The following is a 19,314-nucleotide window of genomic DNA, read 5'->3' as shown; positions in this document are numbered from 1 at the left end:
GAATTGTGGTTGCGTGCTTAGATCCGAAGATCAGTACTTCATTTGAAGGTATTAAACTAAATTAAGTATTGAGAAAAATCTTGATTTACCTTGATAAAGACTATTGGTGTATGAAAAATTAGAAAATTATAAGTTAAATGCTGGAGTTATTTAATCTCGATTATTAGAACTTTGCTAGTCATTTTACTATTCGAGTTTGAACTAATTATTGTTGCTGTTAACGTCGTGATATCAATATTGTAATTCAGTAATATTCCTTTCTATAAAATTGTTAAATATATTGTTTACTGATTGGAATTGTTAGCCTTTCTAATTTTGACATATATTTATTGAAAATCGTTTTTCTGGAAGTTAGAATTAGTTTTTAGAATAAGATTATTTACTGACTTTAATTGTATGATCTTCAAGGCATCTTGACTAATTGCGCCCTGCAATACCGGATTTTCACGACAGGATTTTTTTCTGCATTTCTGGAAGTTAAATTCCGACTGTTTGATTAACGGCTGTAAGGAGCGCCACAATTCGAATCGAATCCCCGATGCGCTTTCCTTGGGTTTCGTCGCCCTTCTCAAGAGATAAACTCTTTCTTCTCATTTAACACTTCCACTAATACATGTTATACATAGGTACACTTGCATTGAGTTTTTAGAAAAAAGTTCCACCTTCTATTGGTATAATCACAAATAAATCATTAACCATGAACTTCTACCTTATATTCGTAAAATTAGCAAAAAGATCATGGCAACATTTAATCTTTATTTTTGATCTTTTATTTTGTCATGAATTTATTTTTCCTAATAAATAACTTGTTGCTCATGAGAGAAAACGAAACGAGACTGAATATTCGTGTCGATATAGGAAAAAAGAGATAGTTCTTCTAGTAGAAACATATATAGTTTTCGAAACCAGAATGCACTTTCTGGATATGTTTTCCAGACGAGAAAACCCCAAATCTTGTCTCGTGAGTAACACTACTTTATATCTTTCTCTTGAGGAACTTTCGTTAGGAAGAGTGGGCGCTTCGAAGTAAAGATTGAAATTTTTAAAACAAAACACTCTCACATCTAAACACTTACACCGAAACGTCGTTCCTCGAACGTCCTACACCAAAAGAGCTGTATCTCATACCATGAGGAATACACCTTTTGTACCAAAATCTGCTCTTATTCATATTTTCTGACTACTTAGTACAGATTAGTATGTTTAAATTTGTGCTATGTATTATACTGCAAGTTTTAAAAATTGATTACAGAGAAGTGAGTCTAGTTTCACAGTTTTCCATCCATTCAAATTTAATACTAAAACCGGAAATAGTAGATATACAAAGTTTGGTTACACTATCAGTAGTGATAATATCAGAGATAAAACATATTCTTGGGACAATAAATCGAATGCAAAAATGCATTTCCCGGTATCCTTAACCGTTTTTGCTTTGTGGAAGTCAATATTGAAACTAGAAGTACTAACAACCCACCCAACACAAGTACATACTGGTCATGTGTAAAGAATGTTCCTCGAGGTACATTGGAATGTACATGATAGGTACGTGAATAGAGCAATCATGTGAAATACACATGTAAGGAATAAGGTTACTTCCGCCCAAAAGTACGTGCATGACACATACCGAGGAATGTATCTATTATGTGTATATCACGTACCGTGTATGTACTTGACACATTTACTTGGCATTGGCATGTGCCAGGAATGTACTAGGCATGTCAGTAATGTTCCTTACGGCAGTGCTATTCAACCGGGGGTGCGAGTACTTAAATTGTAAAACCTTAACGCTTCATTTTTACGTTCGAATGTAGAAGCATGTACTTTTAAAAAAAGCCACGCAACTAACTCTGAAAATAGATGCCCTTGTCCGGCATCTGTGTGGCAATTTAACTATCTATTAAAATACTACAGTAACATTTAAGAGCGACCGAGCTCTAACCTATAATCTTAGCATTCAAACCTTTCATTTACGGTTATTTGTGATTTCACGTTTATAACAAAGACAAATGTTTTTAAAAGAGTGTAGTTTAAATAAATTACTTAAAGAAATATTTTTCACAAAGTTTATCCTTTTAAATTATTGTTCAAAGGCCTTTGCCTTTAGTAAGCCTTCTCCGAAATAAATGCAAATGAATTGTGCTGCCATCTTTGGAGCTCTTTTAAAATACGCATATATGTTTCTCGACAATGAGATCTCAGAAACTACAGGCTCTAGAAAGATGACCTTTTCACTGATCGATAGCAAATTTCATGTAGATTGTCCAGTTCTAATTGAATATTTAAAAAACATGGGCACTATTTCTTTATTACATTTTTACGGGTACATTGGAAGTGTTGAAATTTAACAAAAATAAAATAAAACATCGCATCCTAATCATTACACATTCCAACACCACACTGTTGTATATAGGGGTTGTATATGTCTCCGGCATTTGTTTCATAGCCAAATAATAATGGAAAAGGAAGGATAACCATTTCTCCAGTCTAAGATGAACTTTTTGGGGAGTGTTTTGCCCAATAAACACCATATATAACTGACAATATATTAATTTTGTATGTAATGTATTTGCTTATTACATACTGCATGCAAGAAGAAAGAAAACACTGGTCATACATGAATTAGAAACTCCAACCGGAAGTAGGCTCAAATCTTGCAAACGGTGCGAGATATTCAGAAAAGTAATCGAAAAATCTCCCCTTTATGATACCCCTTGGCTATTTTTAAATCAAAACGTCTTTAACTTGTGTCTGTAAAGAGACATGTACAGATGTTGTAAGGAATGATAAGGCGATTTATGCTCATATGCGAATAATGCGCTGTGTAGAGAGCGCAGGTTCAGCTAGTTTCTTGCAAAAATTCTTCAATCGAAGATTTATAATCGCCACTGATTTTCAATTTTGTCGATATTATTTTCAAATTCCACAGAAGGTGAACGAAGAAGCTAAATCAGTAAAAGATGTTTCACCGGTTTCAAGCGACATTTCCTGAAGGATGTCTATATTATCAGGCTGAATTTCTTTAAGGAGTTAGTTTATACTTAAACTTACGTCTTCCCGAAAATTTTATTTAACGTCTAGTTTTAACGTACAGGTTTTGAACTAATTCTGTGCTGTGTAACGTCACAATATAACCATCAATGCTAATTTTATGAGGACAATTCTGACAGTGGGGTTTAGAATGTTACAACCTAGAGAACGCATCAAACGTCAGAAAATTGCAAAATGACACACATAATATATTCAAATGTGGCTAAACTCAGAAAGTGGCTATAGAAGTGAAAAGCATATGGCTAAAAAGCCACTATTGGCTCTTTCGAAATTATGTGACTAACGACGTTCTCAAAATGGCCAGATCTCGTCACAAAGTGGCTAAATTGGCAACCCTAGTCGCAATACGAAGCAACTTACGCACAACCATGCCATGGTACATGGGGTATGTGCCATTCACATTCCTCACATTCCAGTGAAGTATGTAAAAGTACCTTTCAAGTGTCAGAAATTCCTCGAAAGGCACGTACCTAGCAACACATGAAATGTACATTTCTAAAGTACCAGGTACGTAAACGATACATATGGAACTTAAATGGCACGTTCCTAGAATGTACCTGGTTGGGTGGGAAATAGCTGCCACCTGCACTTTTAGAGGAGAAATAGAGTGAAATTTTAAAATTGCTTGAGACCCTCAATCGATTTCCGAAAACACTTGTCGCTAGCTATTACTGTGTTTGATTTATGGCCATTAACATTGAAACCGGAAATTGTTGATTTCTACCGCTTCCGTTTCAAATAGACGGTTGTGTGAGAAAATGGAACATATTCTTCGAACGCTGAACTGATTCTTGAAAACTGCTTCTCGATATCTCTCTCAATTTTCACTCTGTTAAAAGCAATACTAAAACAGGAAGGAGTAATACATATCTACTACTTTCGATTTAAGTAAAGGGATAAGGGTGAAGACAGTATGTTTATTTGTGGCCCTCAATCGATTTCCGAAAACCATTTTTTGCTAACTATTCCCATTTTCGATTTATGGTCAATATTGTTGAAACTGGAAGTGGTCGGTTTCTATCACTTTCAGTTTAAATACAACTTTTTGGGAGGAGATGAGACCTATTCTTGAGCCTGACCGTTTGTGCTCTATAGAAATCAATCTTGAAACCAAAAGTAGTAGGGAATTTCTACCATTTCTGGTTTTAGAAAAAATGTAGGATGCAGATGGTATATTTATTTGTGGGTCTCAATCAATTTCTGGAAACTGTCGTCGGCTATTATCGTTTTTTAAATTTATTTCTATTATTGTTGAAACCAGAAGTGACCGAAGTACATTCAGGACATTCGTCGTGTGCTGAATACTCAGGGGGACAATACACTCTTCGCAATATGGACGGTTCAGACCACGTAACAAATATCTATGTGTTAGGTGAGAGTGACCGATGCGTAGACGCACCAGAACTTCATTACGATGGCCAGCACAAGAAGAGGTGCACCATTCTCCAAGGATAGGCTTAGTCTCATGGAGGTGCACCATTCTCCAAGGATAGTTCAAACACATCCCGATATCAATGATTACATCACGAGGGGCGGACTAAGCAATCAAGTAAAAGTGCGCCTCGTTAGCATTGAGAGTGTTCAAGCAAATGGGCAATTTCAGCTCGAGAATAATTGAACGACCAATCGATTAGAACCAATGATCATTTTAACTCAATTAAGTAATTTTCTAGGGCTTAAGAATATTCATTTCTGTACTAAGTATTAAGCCAATTGAGGAAGCGACTCCCCTTGGTTAAATGAATTACTACATTACAAATACCATATTAAAAAGCCGCAAGGATAAGAAGATGGTTCGTCGAGATGAACAAAAGAATAAGGAACACATGATTTACACTAAGAGGCACTTTCCTACCAAAGCCCTCTTACACTATTCACTGGCGACACACAACACTACTGCAAATCAAATTACACGAATTGGTCACAGGTGACGTAATTAACTCACTCACTACAGTAATCTCTTGAAGTTGGAAAACTAGAAGCGGAAGTTGATAGCCCGAGCGGATTGGCTGAAAGATGTTAGTTCTTACCTGTAGGTGGATGCAGAGAAGAGGTCGGCAACAGGCGTCTCAGTCGGGACAAGATCTTGACTTACCAGGCCCAATGGCAGTCCCTTGAAGGGGAGACGGGAGTCCCCAGAAGCTGACAGGACTACGATCTAGACTACTTGTAGATTCACTCTCACGACGATCTACCGTAAGGTGACTTACCACTTAATCGCAGTGTGTGGTCTTAGCGGAGGCGTCTCTCTATATCTAAAGAGAGGTTGGGAATTCTGTGGTCTGTTATAGTAATAATAATATGAAAGTACTACGAGTGTGTTACTATGGATTTATTATCAGAGAGCTCAGTTTCTCTACAGACCATAATATGAAACGGTAAAAAGGATCACTATCGAGTCACTAATTAGATTGAAGTTAAGATCACAGGTTTACAAATACATGATTTTTAGTTCTCGGTGTGGCGTCTCAGATAGGAGATATCAAGAAACAATTCCACGAAATTAGGGCGAAGTAATTAATTTAGTCTACAGAAGAATTCAAGTATTGAGTAAGTGTACGACAGCTCTCTGGGAGAGCTAGTAAACGAAACATACTTACTCCGCAGAACACAATATGAATTCCAAAAGGCAGACGTGGTAACGGTCACCACGCCGGATACTTGACACAGCACTTTTTAGTCTTTCAAACTTCACTATACTAAGTCCAGGAGTACTTAATAACCACTAAAATAGTTTAAGGTCACTCTGCAAGGAGTACAGAGGACGCCCCCCACGAGGGGGAATAGAAAGCACGGACTATGTGCTCATCGCGTCGTTCGGTGGTAATGAACCTCTTGAGAGATCATCCCCGAGGTTTTGTCTCGAGCTTGGGTGTCTCAATCTTATGCCAGATTGTGCAATCATTACGAAAAATCTTTGGAAGCTGATTGGATGTAAATGGGGTACTGGTTTAGAACACTTGGTGAATTCTGATTGGCTAATGGTGATCTCATTCTACTTACGATAGGCGCGCGACATTTCTGATATCTATAGAGTTTCCAAAACGCACACACCTTCACAAAAAAAATACAGACATGAGTTCCAACTAAAACCAGTTAAGATTACACAACATTATACAAGAAAAGGGGTGACACAAACCTCTTATAAGTGCTCGGTTGAAAGGTCAGTCTAGCAGCTGCGAAAGTATGAAGTCAGCGTTAAATATAGAATCTGAAGTAATATCAGGACTAAGATACTAAGAGGGTTTGGTAACATTAATATCAGACTGATGATTCGCCGTAAAACACAGAAGTTATTTCAAAAGGGGAAAAGAGAGAGAGAGAGAAAAAAATAATCTTATCGTCTCGTAGTTGGTCGCTAGAATTGGGTAGGGTGTCTCGAACGGAAACGCGACAGACATCTCTGAATACCTATTGCCTTTACAAGAGTTTTAAGAAATAAAGTTGTTCCACTGGATTCGTAAATGAAGAAGTTTGAGAATAAGTCTGGGCGATACTCACATAATAATTGATTTAAACGAATTCTCGTAAGTTATGCAGGGGAGAACTTGTCGTGGACGTACAGGGTGTTCGCAAAAACACCGCAAAAAGTTTGGTCGAAATTTTAGCCACACATTCGACGCCCCTTTGGAAAGAAATTTTGTACTTAATGTTAGAATGTAGTTAACAAAATTTCGTTACAGGATCATATTTGGATTGGAAGAGAAGAAAAATTGTTGTACTGTGAGTTGGAAACTCTGTTAACTAATCTTAAACTGTATGCAGGGTTGGCAACACTACCCTGAAATATTTAGTAATGTAAAAATAGTAAGAAATTGTTGAAGGCGGTTAGCAACACTGCTGAATACAAAATTATATAAGATTAGGATCATGATTACAATTTAGAGTAAAACACGTAACTAATACATATATAGATATGATGATAGGAATAACTTTTAAAACACTTATCTAAGCTAAAATATATATACACAAATTTATACTAGGTAAAAGATTTATAAAGGTCAGAGTGAACTCATAATATCACACTAACGATACGCATATTATCAATATCAACTAAAAATTAAACTATATATATATATATATATATATATATATATATATATATATATATATATATATATATATATATATATATATATATGTAGTTGGACCCATCAATTACAAAACACATACACAGTAAAATTTAATTATTACTGACTACCTCAAATTAGAACTATATATATTAAAATGGCTACAGTAATATAGTACCAAATATAGCAGTGTTACAAGATTAATATCGAGTATGATTATAGTATTCACTTACTACCTACTACAATTGTTTAGATATAAAATCTCGATTGTGAGTGAATCACAAATTTAAGAAATTACTACGTGGCTCTACAAATGGTTATATACGTATTTACAAAACTAAGCTTTGTCTATAAAGATATACAAAGAATAACAAGGCCAATACAACATGATTTCATATAACTACATTATACCTATTAAAACACTATAGCGAGGGATAACATAAATGACCTCAAATATGTACAGTGCACATGCAAAATCGTTTTTTACTCAGTTTTTATAGTTATTATTATTATGATACGAGTTGCTATATATACAAAGGATATACATATATGTAAAGGAAATAGATGACACATACTAAATTAATATAATTAGATATTAAACCCAAGGAACATGCAATTATGCTATACAAATCAATTATAACCACAAATGAAGTATATATAGATAATAAGTATTTACACGCATTTTTTTCTTACTAATCTACAATCATTCACGATAGTTGTATCCTTAACCTAACTAGACATTCAAGGAACTGCACGTTTCCTGAACGAAATTCCACTAGGTATACCTACAGAACTACTGAATTAACAAAAGATTTGACTGACTTCTGTATTAATAAAAAGTACAAGAATCAACTACATAAAAAATTCTAGGGATTTTAAACACTACCTAGAATCGCAAGACTACCGTGTACAGAATATAACTACATTAGTTAATGAAGTATTTAATTCATCATTTTATATTTATTTATCCATTATTATTATTATTATTATATATAGATTCTCTTTTTCTCTCTTTTTTTTACAAACTACGTTTTGTTTTTGGATGGTTCATTCCCGTTGTGCCTACTTCCCGTTCTGCCTACAGACCCTCCAGCACTTTAAAGAAAATATTTTTAATTATCTTATCTCTAGGCAGAACGGTAATTCCCGTTGTGCCTACTCTTTCGAGACGGGGAATTATGTGCAGGGAGGAATTTTTGTAGGGAATATTTCTTTAGTATTTCTAAAAGCTTCTGTAAAAACAACCACCACCTCTACAAGTTTCATCATACATGGAAAATTGGTTGACTCAGTTGCAAGAATGTTAGACATTGTATGTGAAACAAACATTAAAAAAAAAAAAAGAAGATCTAATATCAAGCAATTTCAGAACAAAATTTTATTTGGGTTTCCAGTAGTTTACCTCCAGCATGCTAAGACTTGCAGTACTAAAAAATGCCACAGTTCACATCCCCAAGACATGTCTGGCCAACTATTAAACAAACAACGCAAGAGGATGCATAAGGCGGCCTTTAAAACGAGTGTTTGTCTCCATCATATCTCTTTCCTCGAATTGATTGATTCAGTTGCCAGTAACCCGTTTGACATTGTATCTGAAACGAACACGAAACAGACTTACTTCGGGCTAATATCAATTCATTTCACAACCGAATTTTAATCGGTTTTCCAGCAGTTTATCTCCAGCATACTAAGGCTTGCAGTACTAAAAAGTGCCACAATTCACATCCTCAAGACATGTTCGGCCATACATTAAACAAACAATGCAAGAGGATGCATAAGGCGGCCCTTTTGAAAAAAAAGAGCCTTTGTCTTTTACATCACTGCTCCTTCTTTGGCATTACCTTAACAGGTAATTTGTCTTCTAACACGATTCTATACTACATGCAATGTTACATATACTTATATTGTCAATGTAAATACTACATATCGTCAATGTTAATACCATATATCGTTAATATAGCCAATATATTTAAAACATCTCACCATCACTGTTCTAAATGCAAACAGTATGCAACTGCATCTGTGTAAGCCACCAAGTCTATTACATGTGATTCCAGACGTGCCTTCAATGATTTTATTTTTTGTTCAATTCGCTTATATTTCAGCTTTGGTTCCTTCGGCTTGTTTCCTACCTCCAACATCAGCATACAAGCTTCATTCTCACTCTGTTCTTGCTGCAACAGCTGTACAAATGTAAAAATATTTGGATGTTCTCTTGTCAGTTTTCTGTTTAATTTAGAGTGCCAGCCCTCTACAACATTATTTGTTCTTCCCTCAACATTATCATATTGGTTCCATATATCTCTGGAAAAGAGAGAAACATTAATTACATAAAACAAATCAAAGCTTGACAATAGACATTCAACAACGATTGGAAGTTGCATGTTAACGTCTGTCGTAGATAACGTTAAGGATAACGTCTGTTGTTTGTTGTTAGTAACACGGTAAATTTATAAGTATTCAGTTTTGTAATCATTACACTAGTATAGAGTTAATTTCAGATCTCTGGTATGAGCAGATTAAAATTTCGTATTGGCATGCAGATCTCAGAAATGATTTTTTATGGAATGAGAATAATAATTACGCTTACCACACTCCATTAAAGACACTATGCACCATTTCATATTCAGACACTTCTGAGCTCACAATTGTAGAACACATAGGCAATACAACAATGACAAACGAAACTAATGGAAAAACATAAAGGACTAAAATGACCGAATGAGTAGGCCTATATATGAAATACTAATCACTGCTAACGTAGATTTCGTTTCCCAAACGAAAACCACATATATTTGAAAAAAAAATCAAACGAAAAACAGATAGTAAAATAGCGTAGAAAATAAGGTAACTACTATATCGTACTTACTTTGTGAAAATGGCGTCTGCATCGTCCAGCCATGTTTCGACTAAATAGTCATGAAACTTCTCTGCGTTTTGTACTTCCGGGGCATTTTCCTGGAGATGCAGGAACATGTCACCCACTTGCTCCACTGGCACAAGTGGTAGTGCAGCAGCACGTCTTATCCACTTCCTGACCTCTTTGTCTTCTTCATAAAAAGTGGACAACCCCAATGACTGAACTTTCCTCCATAAACATTGGGTGTAATGGAAGAAACACCCACGAATGGCTGCATCCGGAAAAACACCAGTAACGGCATTGATTACCGCTCTTTCAAAGTCTATAATCACTGTAGTAGGATTAAAGGAAAGACCATTTGCAGAAGCCGCATCTTTAATGAGAAGCAGCATCCTACGATAGTCTTCCTCTTTCTTAGAAGGCAATAAACAAAATAGAAACGGAAAAGTCTGCCCCAAATATGTCCCATGTATGGTGTACAGCTGCTGATATATACGGGGAGCTGCTTTAAAAGTACCATCCATCCAAACTGTCTTTGTGGTTGAAAGCTTCCGTAAATTTCCGGTTGTCCCAAAGACCTGCAGAATATAATATTAATATTTAGCTCCCCTAATATATTGATAATTATTAGTGTATTAGCTAATTAACATATTAACAAACTTATTAAATTCAAACAAAATATATATTTAATATTGAATTTTCAGACATGCTGCAAGCTTGAAGTGTGATGACCAGCATACTTAATTCTAGCTAAAAATTTAAGGATGCATACTTGAATGTTAAAGTTATCTAAAGCTCGTGCCCAGAATATAATACAATTGAAATCCCTTATTTGAATCAGTTAATTGTATTAGTACACCTCTGGCTCCAAAACTAAACTTTGAGGATCCTATTAAGTAAATTCAAACTAGATGATATTAATTAATGTCTGTAAACTTAACACTGCTAACATTAAGTACTTTACGAAAGTTATTGTAATTAAAATTGAATAATAATAAATTCAGTTACCAATAATCGATCAGAATCAACACCATCATCAATTAAGAGAAATTCCTCTCCTGTTAATGTCTGTCTCCACCTGCCCTCTAACCTAATACAATTTCTTGTTGTGGGAAGTTCAGGCCTTTCTGCGCTTCTACAGTTATACAGGGTATGTTTAATTCCCTCAAATGTTGGCAAAGCGGCTGCAACCTCTTCCTGTATCCCTTCCTTTGCAATCACTTCTCTGAAGATAGAAACAAATGAAATAAATAAAAAAAATACATGAATAGTTTCGTTAAAATTTACCTGCAAAATACATTCATCTGACTAGTGCAATAAGCTTGAAGTCAAAACTTGTAAACTGAGATTATTTGTACTGCTAACTTGAACTTGTATCACACGACTAGCGAGATACTAGGCCACTACCTTCAAGAAACTGACTTCAGTTTACCCAGATCAACTATTTGGTGTCTCTTAACGTAATGTTAAAAAACGAAAGAAAAAAGTAGTTAATTTTTAACTAGAAGATAGAACTAACCAATAAAATAACTACTCATTTAAAAAGAAAATTTAGTCTTACCTGTAAACTTTTGGAACTGCATCTACAGGATTCTCGGACACTTTACACTTCATCCTGTCTATTAAGCATCTTGCTTCAATTTTGCTCCTTTCTGTTTCATGAGAGTGTACTCCACTCTTTGATAAAACATCGTCACCCAAAACAACAACTGTCGCTTTGCACCCACGTGTACATTTCCAATATGTCTTTTCTTTACTACGTCTATTAATCCGGTATAAGAACCCTTCGTACGCGAGCACTTTCCCCCCGTATTTCGAACTGACAAATTCTGCCATTCTGTGCTGCTTACTATTCCTATTGATACTTATAAAGTGACAGATTAAAAATTTGAATTGAATTTTATACAGATTACTGTCTCGATCTCAGAACTTTCACTTTTCGAAGCCGTCAGGTGTTCTGAACGCTGATTGGCTACCGGTGAACACAGTAGCCAATCACCTTCAAGAGTACCAAACTGAAACAAAATCTTATAAATCCCTTTCCCTCCCCGATTATCTGACCTTTTGATTTGAGTTGAAACTCTACAAAAACATTCAATTATGATATTTGTATTTTGTATTCCTGCTATTTACATTGACAATATAAATATGAAAATAGAAGTATGTATGATATTATGGCATATAGTATAGAATCACGTATAGAAGACAAATCAGCTGATAAGGTGATGCCGAAAAAGTAATTTTAATGTAGGAGACTAAGACCCTTTCTTAAGGGCCCCCTTATGCATCCTGTTGCATTAGCCCTATTTGTTTAATATATGGCCATCAAACATGTCTTAAGGATGTGAACTGTGGCACATTTTACGTACTATGAGTCGTAGCACGTTGGAGATGAAATACTGGAAAACCGAATAAATTTTTTTTGTGAAATGACTTGATATTAGACCGAAGAAACTTCGTTTTATGTTCGTTTTCGTTTCAGTTTCAATGTCAAACTGTTTTTTTTTTTCAACTGAATCAATTTTCCATTTTCCTGTAGGAATTAAAAAGAAATAATATTCATATTTACTAAAGTAGATGCAAACAACCCTGCTAATAACAGAACTATATCCCAGCAATTTTTCCCAGAAGAAAAAGTAGAATAACATCTAAAATTTATGATGAAACTTGAAGAAATAGTTATTCTTCTTACATAATTTCTTAGAATTACGAAACAGATTATTGCGAATGCAAGACAAAACCCATGGAAAATTTCTGAAAAAACTGACAAAATTCAAGGAACAGAATCATAGTTGCAGTTTAATAAAGAGATTTTTTTTTCAGCGGCCATGCATCTAAAATGTTATATATAATTCTTCACTTTATTGAAATAACATTTTCTAAATACTGAAAACCCAACGAAACACATAAGACTGTTATAGTAATCAGATGCGTAGCTAGAGGGGAACGAGCGGGGCTGTTGCCCTGAGCGCTAATAGTAGGGGTCGCCGAACAAGCAAGAAGAAAGAAAAAATATGGGGAGTCAGTAAACGACGCGTCGCCCTGAAAACGTATTGGCGTCCGATTAAATCAATATTGTTAGTTTGCAAAGAAATAGATATGATAAAAATTTTCTTGCTTGCTCCGCTCGCAACATAAACGTTTCAATAAGAATCACAACAAGCTTTTACTTATTACGTTAAAAAGTTATTATATATGATTTGTTAGTGTCAGTGTGATAAGCAAGGTGCCTAGTAATGACTTATAGTCTACACAGGAGTGTTTTCAAAATCAGAAACGGTCAAAGTATGAAATACGTGTTCGGCGTTTTGTTGGTGATGAGTTTGCTTAGATAATCACGCTTCTCTACCCAATCGGATTACTCACGACGGTGAGAATGAAAACTCTGAGAAATTCGCAAAGAAGGCTCCTTCTGAATTTCCATTACATTTCACAGAATATTTTTACCGTAAAATAATCGAAATTAAAATGCTATTTGTGTGGTCACATACAGAATAAAATCACAGATATTTACGATTATTAGGAAGGCTGGAACCACGTGTAATAGGCTTGATGGCTTACATAGATGTGGTTGCATACTGTTTACATTTTGAACAACGATTATGAGATCTTTATTTAAATTACATTGGGTATATTGACGATATGTGGTATTTAGTATTTACATTGACAGTATAAATGAAATGAAATGAAATTTTTAAGTTTTACGTCCTACGGTAATGCTGGCTAGGCTAAAGGAGACGGTGATGATGAGAAATGAATGAAATAGTGGAAAGTAGGAGAAAACGGTAGAACACCGAGAAAACCAACGCACACGGTGTTTGTCCACCACAAAGCTCACCTGGCTCGAGCTGGGATCGAACCATGGACCCCATGCACCAGAGGTGAACGCTCTACCCCTGAGCCATTGCGGTCCCAATTTTTTCTTTTTTTACAATATAAGTACGACATATTGCGTGTAATACAGAATCATGTATAGAGGACAAAGCACCTGATCATATATAGAGGTGATGCCGGAAAAAGATCTGTGATGTAGAAGACAAAGGCTTTCTTTAGAAAAAGAAAAGAGACCGAATTATGCATCTTCTTGCATTGTTTGTTTAATATATGGCCAAATATATTTTGAGGATGTGAACTGTAGCACCTATTACGTACTGCGAGCCTTAGAATGTTGGAGATGAACTACTGGAAAATTGAATAAAATTTTGTTGTGAAATGACTTGATATTAGACCGAAATAAGTTTATTTTCTTGTAACTGAAACAATTAATTTTCCATTTCTCTGTAAGTATTAAAAAAACACATCTCTACTAAAGTAGACGTGAATAACGCTGCTAATAACAAAACTGTATCTAGTCATTTTTTCTGAGAAGAGCAAGTAAGATAACATTTAAAATATATGATGAAATTTAAAGGAATAGTTATTCTTCTTACAGAATCTATTAGAATTACTAAAGAAAAAATCCCTAGAAAAGATCCCCGTCTCGAAAGAGTAGGCAGAACGGGAAGTAGGCACAACGGGAATTACCGTTCTGCCTACAGATAAGATCATTAAAAATATTTTCTACAAAGTGCTGGAGGGCCTGTAGGCATAACGGGAAGTAGGCACAACGGGAAGACACCTTTTGGATACATTAATTAAAAATTTGCACATTATCACAGACTCCAAAATTGTCAAAACAAACCATTAAATATACGTTAAGAAACGGAGCCAATTTGTTTTTATGTTCTTCTAGTCTTTACCAAAATTGGGTTACTAGGATTCCCTGAGGTCGAAGGTTATCCACTACCTAAGGGTAGTTGGAAACTGATGCTCAGATGTTTTCTCTTCTACTACACTCCACGCTGCGGTGAAAAAGAAATTATACTACAGCCGTTTCTGGTAAGGGTCTTTTTTTTTAAATAGGGAACGGCCAAAAGAAGAATTTCTGTTTTCATACAAGCTTTCGAATGAAATGAAGGCTGAATTCTTTTAGCGCGAAAGGGATAAACTAGCATATATATATATATATATATATATATATATATATATATATATATATATATATATTCTTAAAACACTTTATAACATTCATCCTTTAAACAATTAGAATTCAGTACGGAACAGCGTATGATATGTTTCAAAATAAACCCTCTTTAGATAGCATTTATATAGAACACGACTCAATACAGGGTGTTCATAAACTAGATGGCAATTTTATAGTTACGTCTAAAATACCTGAATTACAATATGACGCAAACGATCAATATACAAGATCAATTATTGTCTAAACTTTCAACATTTTCATTTAACAATACGCCAATTAATGCGTGGTTCAATATTATTGTTTAGTGACTACTGTCACGCAGTTGAACAAAACGCTTAATAAATTCAATCAACTAAACCATCTCAATTTATAGAAGGAACTACCACAACTAATTAATCGATAAGAGAGGTAGAGTTACAGTATAGAATTTTAAATCAACATATATTTAATTGTACAAATTCGCACAGATGTACTTCGCTTTTACGTCATTTTATTAACAAAAGAACTAATATAACTGAAGTACTGACGTTTAGAAATTAACAATGAATTTAATTATAGCCTCAGACAATAATCTTGCTGCCTTACTATGATAACAACTACCGTTTACAGTAAAATATTGATATCATTCAATTGGTAGATCTTAATTTCAACCTGGATATTCACCAAAAATTCATATTAATTATAACATATAGTAGATATCAAAATACAATTATCATATGCATTATAACGCATAATATATATCAAATGCCATTATCATATTTATTATAATGTATATTCACGTTAGAATATTATTAGAATTACAGCTTAACATGTCTATTCCTAGTACATAAAATACTCAGTATCTTCAAATGATAAAATAGAATCTGCCACAACCTTATAGAAATACAATTGAGCTGGAATAGACCATAATTACTTAAATACATTTAAGAACAATTAATACAATTCAACGAGAATTCCTTACAGGAGACATGACGTCGACTTTAGATATAAATTAAGTTTGCACTTGGACGGCAGGAGGCAAGAGAGGTATAATAAGGATTACTTTTAGCCTATCTTCTAACATTAACTCATACGACCCTGGGACTTACATTTACTTCGCATTTATTCATAACTTTAACTTTGAGGAATTTAACCGCGTATTTACATTTTTGGGACCTTTTGGGATATCTATACGCACAAAATAACGATTTATCATTTCAAATAGGAGACAAGAAAGAGTTTATATGCAATTACAAAATGATCAATAATGCACTTATTTACTAAACAGAGCAGCTGTATCTGACATTTAGGCCTGATAAGGATTTTATTCTAGAAAATAACTCGATTCCTGGACTTGCAAAAACATTTCTTTTACTCATGATAATTTACTCGGAAGCTAGAATACATAACAATACTTGATACATTGAACAAGCGAATTTAATTATCTCTTCGGACAACCTTAGATTCTTTAAGGACTCGTGCCTGGACTCATTAGGGAGCAAGAGTGCTCAAGAGGATTAGGTCTACACAAACGCACCTTTGATTAGATTAGGCACTCGCGAGCAAGAACATTTATGACCATTGACAAATACAAAATTAGGTTCCTTACATATCATTACCATCTCGAAAAGCACATAATTAACACTCTAACACAATAGGGTGTCTTTCGAACGAAACACTTGGCTTCCTTCCGAAAGAACCAAACATTCTCTGGTCGTTCGTTAGTAAACAGAACGATAATAAGCAGCTTCGGGACCTAGGGGGGTCCACAGCGACCTGGAATGTAATAGGAGGGTCCCGTATCTTTAAGAAGTAAACCTTCTCAAAGATCCGGCTTAACATTCTTAGAATTACGCGGACGCACCATTATACCATAAGGTCGATACAACAGAGTATAAACATCAGAGATTGCGCGATTCTCAGCTAATACAAGCGATAGAAACAGGCGGCAATTCTCTGGAATGACCAATCTACGCTTCGGGGCTGATAATTATCATAATTAATTATCACGTTTGATGGAATTGGTACTCTTTTTAGGAAAGGGAATTGACACATCCTAACCTAATGTAGACTCTATGAATTACTACTGGAACAAGGGAGAGGTATGTCCACTCTCTCAACATTTTCCGACAGTGTGTCTCCTAACGACACGTTCCAAAATAGATAGCTCGCTAAAATTTACAAGATAATTACAAAAGTCGAGGCATTAGCGCTCGGCAAGGAATAGCAAAATTAATAACAATACTACAGAGCACGGTTTTACGTCCTGAAGGAGTGAAATTATTAACACAATGACTACGGTCGAATTTATCGTGACCGGAAAGTAATAAATTTATAAATAATACAACTCCTAACCTAATGAATAAGAAAAGATTCATTGATTAATAATGACTACTAATAAATTATTTCAACGTCTCCTTAATTAATAACAATAGCTAAGCACAAACGGAATTGTTAAGATTAATTTGTCTACTACATTAAGTTCACGTATTTCTTCCTTATAAAAACAGCCTTACACTGGCAATTAAAATTTAAAGAGCTTTATTCAAATTACAAAACTTTGATGCCATGGACTTCAAAAAAGCAATAACGCGTATATCAATACTTTCCGCTCTTATCATTCAATCAAAGTACAAGGGATTTCGCGGTCTTAGAATACAGGGTACTATAATTCAGGGGTGTCCCACATTAGTGTTGTCTTTATTCAGACACGACTTAAAATAATAAAATAACGAGTTAGGCTTAATATTACAACAACTTATTAAGAATGGTCTCTACTTAAAACAAATTACTAGACTGAATTTATTGCCCTTTTAAACTTTCAATCTTGGTATACTTAATTCTCTCAAAATTAACAAAAAGCACGTCCATTCATAAACAATAAAATTAAATTGGCCTCCAAGAAAATTTAAAATAATTTGAAAACTTCAAAATCACAATAATGAATCTCATTATGAACTTTTACTGGGAAACGAAACATATTAAGGCTTTAGTTCGTATAGTTCGTGTAAGGAATCTCCTTAGCACCTAACATAATATTTAATTTACCACTAACGCTGAGAAGCCAGGCGGGGAGAGATCAAGAATTTACCCACAATCAAAAAAACTAACCACGTGTGAGTATAAGGACTCACAGGATGAAAATTTCAAAATAAATTTCAATGATGTTTGTTTTGACTGACTTGTTCATTAATTGCACAAGCAGAATTTGAATACTTGGAGTTCCTACACCAGCCTTACGGCCAGTGATTCAAGAAATGAACCTCGCGAAAGTTCATTTCAAGAATCGAACTCAGAACACGTTGAGAAGCTTTGAATACAGAACGGAATGGCTTTCATCTCGATAGGTGGAGAAGGAAGTATCCGTTCCATATTTGGCGCCACAAACCTTCTCAAGGTATCGTGTTATTTCTCCCTACAGTTTTTAGAACACTGACGCATTACAACAACCGAGGAACGCTAACCAACACCTCCTTTTTCTCGTTTTTTTCTTTTCAAAAGACTTTTTTGTTTTGCCCAGCTGGGGAACCTGACAGAGAACAGATGTTTTCTCTGTGTTGAAGAAAAAAGAACGAACTATTCTTTTGATATATGGACTGTTTCTTTTTCCTTCCCTCATGACTTCTCGAGAACAAGCAGAATGATAGCTAAGCTTTCAGGATAGAAGGAGGCATTTGCCCAACGCAACACATCAACACAAAATGTTTACTTTTAGATTTAAATTTCAAGCAAATTAATAGGAAACCTGTCATTTCAATTAACACAATTGAGCATTAAATTATACGAAACTCATTTAGAATATAAATGTAACCCTAAGCAAACTACGTAACACAAATAAAAGTAATAATATAAATAACTCCTGCTTTGTCATTTACAAAAGCAACATAGGATTCTATAAAGCAATACCAATTAACACATTATTAGATGACGAGCTAATAATCGAATCCCACTGCTGCTAAACCAATTATGTAGCGTCGAGAACAATTATGTAAGGGGTCGAGTTCAAGCGAAACAACGGGTAGGACTTTTCGAAATATATTCCCTTACTAAGGCTACTCCTATCCTTGCGTAAAAGGCAAAAGCTCGTCAAATAGTCGCTTCCTCAATCTCACAAAATATTACGAGTTTCCTGGGACAGTGTCAAAGCAATAAACACAATCAATACGAATAAATAATAGTTCTCTGGATCACACGGTTAGCAGTGGTCTGAACAGGGAGCGGTGTGATTTATGATACCAAGCCTGAGGCTACGGACTCAGCAAGAGAAGGGGGTCGTTCAATCTAAGAGTGACGCAATGAATCATTAATTCGACAGAGGTTATATTACAATAATG

This window comes from Thermobia domestica, chromosome 7 (genome assembly GCF_964235325.1).
Source record: "Thermobia domestica chromosome 7, izTheDome1.hap1.1, whole genome shotgun sequence".
Classification (NCBI taxonomy): domain Eukaryota; kingdom Metazoa; phylum Arthropoda; class Insecta; order Zygentoma; family Lepismatidae; genus Thermobia; species Thermobia domestica.
This window is presented reverse-complemented; position numbering follows the sequence as displayed.